Below are 10,482 nucleotides of genomic sequence, written 5' to 3' on the forward strand. Positions count from 1 at the left end.
CACCTCTCCTGCAACTGCTACAGTGCAATGAGCGCCCCCAGTGGTCCACAAGTCATGTGTGTTTAAGGCAACCAAAACAACATACTCCTGGTGCCTCATGATTGTAAACACCTCTCCTGCAACTGCTACAGCGCAATGAGCGCCCCCAGTGGTGAAAGTTCACCAAGTCTGGTATACATGTCAAGGGACCTATGAAGAGTTGTTTTGTAAAGTTTGATCAAGTTTGACCAATCAGAAGCCGAGATATAAATTGTTGCCTGAAAACAGCGCCCCCAGTGGCAAAAGTTCACAAAATTTGGCACATATGTCAGGTGACCTGTTAAGAGTGTGCGTATCAAGTTTGATCAAGATTGAGAAAATAGAAGATGAGATATTGATTTTTGAAGAATAAATTTTTTGGTTTCTCCCATGTCAGTAGGTGGCGCTATGCTGCACATGAGCGATTATGAGTTGGAAAAATAAGTGTCTACAACAGCAACGTACTATCACAAGGTAGTGGTGTGAAGGAGAAGCATTATGGAATTATTTACCAAAAACCTGTTTTGGAGCAATTGCGTTGGCCAAAAACAGCGCCCCCCATGGACGAAAATTCCCAAAATGAGGTGTACATGACATGGGAGGTAGTAATAGGGTGGCCGTGAAGTTTGACCAAATTTGAGGAAAGATTGGATTTTTTGCCCAAAAATAGCGCCCCCAGTGGCGAAATATCACAGAAATTGGGTAACATGTCAGATGCCCAATGAGTGATTTGCGTGTGAAGTATGAGCAGTTTTGAGCAATTTGAAGATATGTTATGAATTTTTAAGCATGTAAAATTTTGCATTGAAAATTGATTGACGTATAACTTCTGAACGGTTTATTCTACGTGAAACTTCTTTAGGAACTTTTGTCAGCCATGTCTGTAGATGATGTGTATCAATTTTGGTGACATTCCTATGAACGGTCTAGGAGGAGTTGCGCCGTTTTCGTTGCCATGCATTTCGCACAAAAGTGAAATTACCTTACTTCCTGTTGGGCGTGGCTAATGCATTGGCATTACATTTTTGTCCGGCTTAGTGAGATACATATGCGTACCAAATGGCATGCCACTACTACAAACTACATGGCAACCAGGCACCTTAATGCGGGAGGCCAAAATCACAATGAGTTAGGGGGCGCTATAGAGGCCCTGAGGCCCGCCTGGATCTGGGCTTCTGGTTCTCAGTAGCGGTGGGAGTCTAAGAAAAAGGAGCCAAATTTCGTGCGATGTCGACCATGGCAAGCGCCCCAAAAAGGGTCTTGTAAAGAGTTTGCTTGCCAAGTTTGACAAATCAGAAGCTGCAATATCATTTCTGCCATAACCCGCACCCCCAGGGGCGAAAGTGCACAAAATTTGGCTTACATGTCAGGTGAGCTATGAAGAGTTTGCATATGAAGTTTGATGAAAATTGAGTAAACAGAAGATGAGATATAGATTTTTGAAGAATAAATTTTTTGGTTTTTCCCATGTCTGTAGGTGGCGCTATGCTGTACATGAGTGATTATGAGATGGAAAAATAAGTGTCCACAACAGCAACGCACTATCACAAGGTAGTGGTGTAAAGGAAAAGCATTATGGAATAATTTACCAAAAACCCGTTTTGGAGAAATTGCGTCGGCCAAAAACAGCGCCCCCCATGGACGAAAATTCCCAAAATGTGGTATACATGACATGGGAGGTAGTAAGAGGGTGGCCGTGAAGTTTGACCAAATTTGAGGAAAGATTGGATTTTTTGCCCAAAAATAGCGCCCCCAGTGGCGAAATATCACAGAAATTGGGTAACATGTCAGAAGCCCAATGAGTGATTAGCGTGTGAAGTATGAGCAGTGTTGAGCAATTAGAAGATTTGTTATGAATTTTTTAGCATGTAAAATTTTGAAGTGAAAATTGATTGACGTATAACTTCTGAACGGTTTATCCTACGTGAAACGTATTTAGTAACTTTTGTCAGCCATGTCTCTAGATGATGTCTATCAATTTTGGTGACATTCCTATGAACGGTCTAGGAGGAGTTGCGCCGTCTTCGTGGCCATGCATTTCACACAAAAGTGAAATTACCTCACTTCCTGTTGGGCGTGGCTAATGCATTGGCATTACATTTTTGTCCGGCTTAGTGAGATACATATGCATACCAAATGGCATGCCACTACTACAAACTATATGGCAACCAGGCACCTTAATGCGGGAGGCCAAAATCACAACGACTTAGGGGGCGCTATAGAGGCCCTGAGCCCCGGCCAAGTGTGGGCTTTTGGTTCTGAGTAGCGGTGGCAATTCTCGGAAGTGGCGCCAAATTTCGCGCGTTTTCGCCCATGGCAAGTGCCCCGAAAATGGCCCAACAGCAGAGAAAAATAAAGAAGAAGAAGAATAATAGTGAACTCTTACAAGAACAATAGGGCCTTCGCCCTATAGGGCTCGGGCCCTAATAATAGTGAACTCTTACAAGAACAATAGGGCCTTCGCCCTATAGGGCTCGGGCCCTAATAATAGTGAACTCTTACAAGAACAATAGGGCCTTCGCCCTATAGGGCTCGGGCCCTAATAATAATAGTGAACTCTTACAAGAACAATAGGGCCTTCGCCCTATAGGGCTCGGGCCCTAATAATAATAGTGAACTCTTACAAGAACAATAGGGCCTTCGCCCTATAGGGCTCGGGCCCTAATAATAGTGAACTCTTACAAGAACAATAGGGCCTTCGCCCATAGGGCTCGGGCCCTAATGAGATGGAAAGCACACACCCCAGTGCAAACATTTAGATGGGAACATACAACACAGAAGAACCTCACATCCATTTTCAGCCTTTTGAATGGAAGAAGAGGCGGCATGATAATCTGCTGGCTAACAAGTAGCAACCATAGAAAGTCAGTAAACTTCCTTTCCAAAACAAGGCAGATAGGTGACTGGAATGGTCACTAACAATACGTAATGATAAACAACAATGCGCAATATTATTATCAATCTTATCTGTGAATGACACAGTTTTGTTAACATATGTTGCCGCCGTATACCTCTTCTTCCATTCAAAAGGCTGAAAACGGATACGAGTTCCCCTGCAAGTGACGTAATGTGAAAAAGGCAAATTGTTCAAGGTGGTTATGGCCTGTGGGAAAAAAACTGTTTTTGAGTCTGTTGGTCCTTGCTTTGATGCACCTGTAACACCTGCCTGAGGGCAGCAAGTCAAAGAACTCAGAGCCAGGCTGGGAGCTGTCCTTGATGATGTTGTTAGCTCTGCTCTCTGTTTAGCTACTGTTTGTTCATTCATTCAGTCGTTCGTTATTCATTTGTTTGTTCATTCATTCATTCGTTCATTCTCAATTGAATTTTGCATTTTGTGTTGGTGTGTCTAAGGTTTGCGCTGCAATAAACCTTTAAAATGAAAACCTACTTGTGCTTGTGCCCCCATTTTTTTCCCTGTGCTCCTAAAATTTTTAACTTAGGAGCACGTGTGCTCCTGAAAAAAAAAAAAGTTAGCGTAGAGCCCTGCCTGTTGCATCAGTTCTTCATCTATGTTAAACACCATTGTCTCGATCTTGTCATCTGCAAGCCAAATCGTTTGAAAGTGTCAACATACAACAAAAGGACTTTCTGAAGTTCTTCTGCTGAGTTCGCAAATACAACCTGGTCATCTGCATAAAGTAGCTCAGTGATTTGGCTGCGACCCGATGGTGCTTTGCGGCATAGTTCTCTTGTTGTTACTTCATTTGGAATGCAGTACTCCAGTCTAAAACCAGTCTCAGGGAATATTTTCAGTATTGACACACACAAACATATGTCTCCATTCACACTCGCGGTCAGTTTAGAGCCACCAATTAACCTAACCTGCATATCTTTGGACTGTAGGAGGAAACCCATGCAGACTCCACACAGAAAGGCCCTCATTGGCCGCTGAGTTCGAACCCAGAACCTTCTAACCACTACACCACCGTGCCGCCCAGATCAACAGGGTGAGCGAGTGAAATAGTACAACCCCGATTCCAAAAAAGTTGGGACAAAGTACAAATTGTAAATAAAAACGGAATGCAATGATGTGGAAGTTTCAAAATTCCATATTTTATTCAGAATAGAACATAGATGACATATCAAATGTTTAAACTGAGAAAATGTATCATTTAAAGAGGAAAAATTAGGTGATTTTAAATTTCATGACAACACCACATCTCAAAAAAGTTGGGACAAGGCCGTGTTTACCACTGTGAGACATCCCCTTTTCTCTTTACAACAGTCTGTAAACGTCTGGGGACTGAGGAGACAAGTTGCTCAAGTTTAGGGATAGGAATGCTAACCCATTCTTGTCTAATGTAGGATTCTAGTTGTTCAACTGTCTTGGGTCTTTTTTGTCGTATCTTCCGTTTTATGATGCGCCAAATGTTTTCTATGGGTGAAAGATCTGGACTGCAGGCTGGCCAGTTCAGTACCCGGACCCTTCTTCTACGCAGCCATGATGCTGTAATTGATGCAGTATGTGGTTTGGCATTGTCATGTTGGAAAATGCAAGGTCTTCCCTGAAAGAGACGTCGTCTGGATGGGAGCATATGTTGCTCTAGAACCTGGATATACCTTTCAGCATTGATGGTGTCTTTCCAGATGTGTAAGCTGCCCATGCCACATGCACTAATGCAACCCCATACCATCAGAGATGCAGGCTTCTGAACTGAGCGCTGATAAAAACTTGGGTCGTCCTTCTCCTCTTTAGTCCGAATGACACGGCGTCCCTGATTTCCATAAAGAACTTCAAATTTTGATTCGTCTGACCACAGAACAGTTTTCCACTTTGCCACAGTCCATTTTAAATGAGCCTTGGCTCAGAGAAGACATCTGCGCTTCTGGATCATGTTTAGATACGGCTTCTTCTTTGAACTATAGAGTTTTAGCTGGCAATGGCAGATGGCACGGTGAATTGTGTTCACAGATAATGTTCTCTGGAAATATTCCTGAGCCCATTTTGTGATTTCCAATACAGAAGCATGCCTGTATGTGATGCAGTGCCGTCTAAGGGCCCGAAGATCACGGGCACCCAGTATGGTTTTCCGGCCTTGACCCTTACGCACAGAGATTCTTCCAGATTCTCTGAATCTTTTGATGATATTATGCACTGTAGATGATGATATGTTCAAACTCTTTGCAATTTTACACTGTCAAACTCCTTTCTGATATTACTCCACTATTTGTCGGCGCAGAATTAGGGGGATTGGTGATCCTCTCCAAGATGCTCTTTTTATACCCAGTCATGTTAATGACCTATTGCCAATTGACCTAATGAGTTGCAATTTGGTCCTCCAGCTGTTCCTTTTTTGTACCTTTAACTTTTCCAGCCTCTTATGCCGCTTTTCCACTACAAACGCGGCTGAGCCGTGCCGTGCCGAGTCGAGCTGAGTCGAGCTGAGCGGGGCTGTTGGAGTTGCATTTCGACTACAACCGCGCTGAACCGTGCTGGCTGGAAGTGGGTGGACACATTGGGTGGAGTTAGCGAAAGTGGGTGGACGTCATGTGATGTCGTTAAGCAGCGCAAACAGTGACAGTGGCGGAACAAGTCAGAGCCGGGCCGGGGGCGGGGCAAATGACCGGGCCCTTTATTAAAGCTTATCATAACATCATTTTAGGCTACAAAATGTCCGCAACTGCGGTGTTTACCAATTTCAACACTACCGGGTGCAACTATGTTATTTAGTACATCAAGTCCTTCAAACGAACATGTAACTCAGAAACAAAAAACATTAGGATACTGTACATGGCTCATAATAAAACATCAATAGCCTATACTGCGCACATTATTTGAAGGGCATACGAATGAGCGCTCAGAGTGGTGACAGGAAGAGTCAGAAATAAAAGGAGGGCGGTGCAAACCTCACTGAATGCACTGTGTTTACCAATTTCAGCACTACAGGGTGCAACTATGTTATTTTGTACATTAAGTCCTTCAAACGAACATGTAACTCAGAAACAAAAAACATTCGGCGACATACTGTACATGGCTCATAATAAAACGTCAATAGCCTACTGCGCGCATTATTTGAAGGGCATACGACGAGCCTTGCGCTCCGCGAACTCGTCCACGATGCTCTGTATGTCACTGATTCAGTGAGCTTTTAAGCGGTAGTCTCACGACCCGGATAGTAAACAATAAACATGGAGGACATGGAGTCGTTAGTGTTGCTGGTCTTGGTGCTGTGGCTTGACAACGCCAACAGATACTGGCAAGAGCGTATAGATGAGGCGAGGCGCATAAGGCTTCAGAAATTCTCGTAATTATTCTTCTTCCGGGTTTGCGGTGTTTACAGATCCCAGCGCGCTCGCGGGGCGTGTGTGGGCATGTGAGGACACGCCTCCTCACCAATCAGTGCACAGGGGAGTGTCTGCTCACGCCCCCAACCTCAGTCAGCACGGTTTGGCTCGCTTCAGCCCCACTCCAAAACGGTGCGAGTTTTAGGGGCTAAGCAGGGCTGAAACGAGCTGAGTCGTGCTGGTTTTTGGTAGTCGAAACGCGAGCCGTGTCGGGCTGAAGTGAGCTGAAGCGAGCTGAAGTGAGCTGAAAAAGGGTAGTGGAAAAGGGCCATTATTGCCCCTGTCCCAACTTTTTTGAGATGTGTTGCTGTCATGAAATTTCAAATGAGCCAATATTTGGCATGAAATTTCAAAATGTCTCACTTTCGACATTTGATATGTTGTCTATGTTCTATTGTGAATACAATATCAGTTTTTGAGATTTGTAAATTATTGCATTCCATTTTTATTTACAATTTGTACTTTGTCCCAACTTTTTTGGAATCGGGGTTGTAGAGTCAGCTGTGCTAGATCCTAGTAGTCCTGCACTGCTTCCCAATCACCTGATTGATTTTAAGAAGGTATGTGAAATAAATGAGGTGTGTTGCAGAAGAGCAGCTGTGCAGAAAGACTGGTGAGCTTTTCATTTACATGTACTGAATTTGCAGGCTTTGTTTGTTTGTTGTTTCATTCTGAACTCTGTGAAATTGCCCAGACATAATTATTGTACTCTCAATGCATTTATTTTTACGACGCTTAATTAAAAAGCACCCGTTAGGTGTGCAGTTTCAATCAGGCTTTTAACTGAATAGAAGCTCTTGAAGTTACTGATCAATAATAATAAATATGCTAGTGAAGTTATAGAGGTTACTGTAACACTATAAGGTGAGTGTTTATTTACCAACAGCAGCAATGGCGGCTTTCATAACATTAATCCACTAACAGATTAATACCAGGTTTGTATCAGTCCCTCAAAAAAGAAATGCCAGATACAATCTCCTTTTTTTTTTTTACACTTACAAATGATATCTCCTGAAATATTTCTAGCTTGTCTTAAATTCTGCTGTCCCATTATTAATGACCCTGTAAATGTACACAGCCCGAGTTAGCATTAGCATCAACACGACACCGCTATCTCATTATCAAATAAACTACTATTTGACCGAAATAATAATTTTAAAAAATTGAGAAATTTTTACCCGGACAAACAGCTGAATATCAAAAACAAGTCAATATTCAAACTAAACACTGTTTAAACCGCTGTTTCTCTCAAGTCACTCACCTTCAATTTCAACACACAGGGTTATCTGGTGATCCTGTGGTTGCCGGGTCTCTGTAAATCCCTCTACGTAGCTAAATAAGAATCAGGTTGCCAAGTCTGTTCTCACATACAAGCACGGGCGCAGATAGAGGGGGGACGGGGGGATTCGTCCCACCCAGATTTAAATTCACCTCGTTCGGTCCCCCCCCCACTTATAGGGAGGAAAAAACGTCTATGCTGTCTTTCTTTGCATAAGGCAAACCTCACGGAAAAATCAAAAGACTGATTACCATTCGGTTTATTGAGGTGCACAGCAGTACATACATAGCTGCAACTGCGCAGACTGCACAGGTTGCGAGCTCGAGCATGGTTGCTATGGTTACGCACAACAAGTTTGACAGGCATATCGGGGACAGCGCCTCCTAGTTCAGGACCCCAACACGGCATGATGAAGGGTGCCAAAAGGCAGAAAACGATTGCATCTCATCTCATTATCTCTAGCCTTTTTATCCTTCTACAGGGTCGCAGGCAAGCTGGAGCCTATCCCAGCTGACTACGGGCGAAAGGCGGGGTACACCCTGGACAAGTCGCCAGGTCATCACAGGGCTGACACATAGACACAGACAACCATTCACACTCACGGTCAATTTATGCCGCTTTTCCACTACAAACGCGGCTGAGCCGTGCCGTGCCGAGTCGAGCTGAGCGGGGCTGTTGGAGTTGCATTTCGACTACAACCGCGCTGAACCGTGCTGGCTGGAAGTGGGTGGACACATTGGGTGGAGTTAGCGAAAGTGGGTGGACGTCATGTGATGCCGTTAAGCAGCGCAAACAGTGACATCAGTGACAGTGGCGGAACAAGTCAGAGCCAGGCCGGGGGCGGGGCAAATGACCGGGCCCTTTATTAAAGCTTATCATAACATCATTTTAGGTTACAAAATGTCCGCAACTGCGGTGTTTACCAATTTCAACACTACCGGGTGCAACTATGTTATTTAGTACATCAAGTCCTTCAAACGAACATGTAACTCAGAAACAAAAAACATTAGGATACTGTACATGGCTCATAATAAAACATCAATAGCCTATACTGCGCACATTATCTGAAGGGCATACGAATGAGCGCTCAGAGGTTGCAACGCTGACAGGAAGAGTCAGAAATAAAAGGAGGGCGGTGCAAACCTCACTGAATGCACTGTGTTTACCAATTTCAACACTCCGGGGTGCAACTATGTTAGTTTGTACATTAAGTCCTTCAAACGAACATGTAACTCAGAAACAAAAAAACATTCGGCGACATACTGTACATGGCTCATAATAAAACATCAATAGCCTACTGCGCGCATTATTTGAAGGGCATACGACGAGCCTTGCGCTCCGCGAACTCGTGCACGATGCTCTGTATGTCACTGATTCAGTGAGCTTTTAAGCGGTAGTCTCACGACCCGAATAGTAAACAATAAACATGGAGGACATGGAGTCGTTAGTGTTGCTGGTCTTGGTGCTGTGGCTTGTTGTCACCGACAACGCGGACAGATACTGGCAAGAGCGTATAGATGAGGCGAGGCGCATAAGGCTTCAGAAATTCTCGTAATTCATAATTATTCTTCTTCCGGGTTTGCGGTGTTTACAGATCCCAGCGCGCTCGCGGGGCGTGTGTGGGCATGTGAGGACACTCCTCCTCACCAATCAGTGCACAGGGGAGTGTCTGCTCACGCCCCCAACCTCAGTCGGCACGGTTTGGCTCGCTTCAGCCCCACTCCAAAACAGTGCGAGTTTTAGGGGCTAAGCAGGGCTGAAACGAGCTGAGTCGTGCTGGTTTTTGGTAGTCGAAACGCGAGCCGTGTCGGGCTGAAGTGAGCTGAAGCGAGCTGAAGCGAGCTGAAAAAGGGTAGTGGAAAAGGGCCATTAGAGTCACCAGTTAACCTAACCTGCATGTCTTTGGACTGTGGGGGAAACCGGAGCACCCGGAGGAAACCCATGCGGACACGGGGAGAACATGCAAACTCTGCACAGAAAGGCCCTCGCCGGCCCCGGGGCTCGAACCCAGGACCTTCTTGCTGTGAGGCGACAGCACTAACCACTACACCACCGTGCCGCCCACGATTGCATCGTTTTTTCAAAAAAAAAAAAAAACGACTGTAAGTAAACTGTGCCTTACTTTATCATATCACCTTACAATTTTTTGATAGTCTGTTCAAAGTAATGTCATAGTGAAAGTAAAATCGTACGGAGTAGAGATGCCTTTCTGGTAGCCTCCTTCTTTTGGTGGTAGCCTGTAGATACAGTGCTCAGAAGGCAGTTTTAATGTTTAATCTGGCGTTCCCTGCCATAATTTCAGCGAGCATATTGTTTCATAAGGAAACTTTGCGAAGAGTTGTTGACTGACTGCCGCTCACGCAACACACAGGCATAGTTAGAAAGTCAGGATGCACTGGTTTACACTTTACACACACACACACGTAGCCCAGCCTCTCGCTATGGTTAACAGTTGGAACTTAGCGGTTTTAAAACTAGTTTTGCAGTTTTGCAATTTCTGTGCGTGATGATAATGTGTAAACTTTGGATTTCCATAGGCTATGTTAAAATGTTATCATTGTCCTGGCCTGCAGGTAGTTCCTGGTGATGGCAGTGAGGGAGGTGAAATAACATGTATACACACTACCGTTCAAAAGTTTGGGGTCACCCAGACAATTTTGTGTTTTCCATGAAAAGTCACACTTTTATTTACCACCATAAGTTGTAAAATGAATAGAAAATATAGTCAAGACATTTTTCTGGCCATTTTGAGCATTTAATCGACCCCACAAATGTGATGCTCCAGAAACTCAATCTGCTCAAAGGAAGGTCAGTTTTATAGCTTCTCTAAAGAGCTAAACTGTTTTCAGCTGTGCTAACATGATTGTACAAGGGTTTTCTAATCATCCATTAGCCTTCTG

The 10,482-nt window shown here is 44.2% G+C and overlaps 2 protein-coding genes across 4 annotated transcripts in view; one reads left to right on the forward strand and one right to left on the reverse strand.

Annotated features, from left to right (window-relative positions):
• The window catches only part of nudt8 (nudix (nucleoside diphosphate linked moiety X)-type motif 8), a 29,094-nt gene extending 21,483 nt beyond the window's left edge, over positions 1-7,611 (reverse strand). Inside the window, exon 1 of one of the 2 annotated variants that reach the window (XM_060944133.1) lies at positions 7,565-7,611. The gene's annotated coding sequence lies outside the window, so the exon portion shown is untranslated. The remainder of the gene's footprint in view (positions 1-7,564) is intronic. The other variant, XM_060944134.1, reaches the window with a different exon arrangement.
• The window catches only part of ftr86 (finTRIM family, member 86), a 39,136-nt gene that overhangs the window by 13,255 nt on the left and 15,399 nt on the right, over positions 1-10,482 (forward strand). The window lies entirely within an intron of this gene.

This window comes from Neoarius graeffei, chromosome 17 (assembly GCF_027579695.1).
Source record: "Neoarius graeffei isolate fNeoGra1 chromosome 17, fNeoGra1.pri, whole genome shotgun sequence".
Lineage (NCBI taxonomy): Eukaryota > Metazoa > Chordata > Actinopteri > Siluriformes > Ariidae > Neoarius > Neoarius graeffei.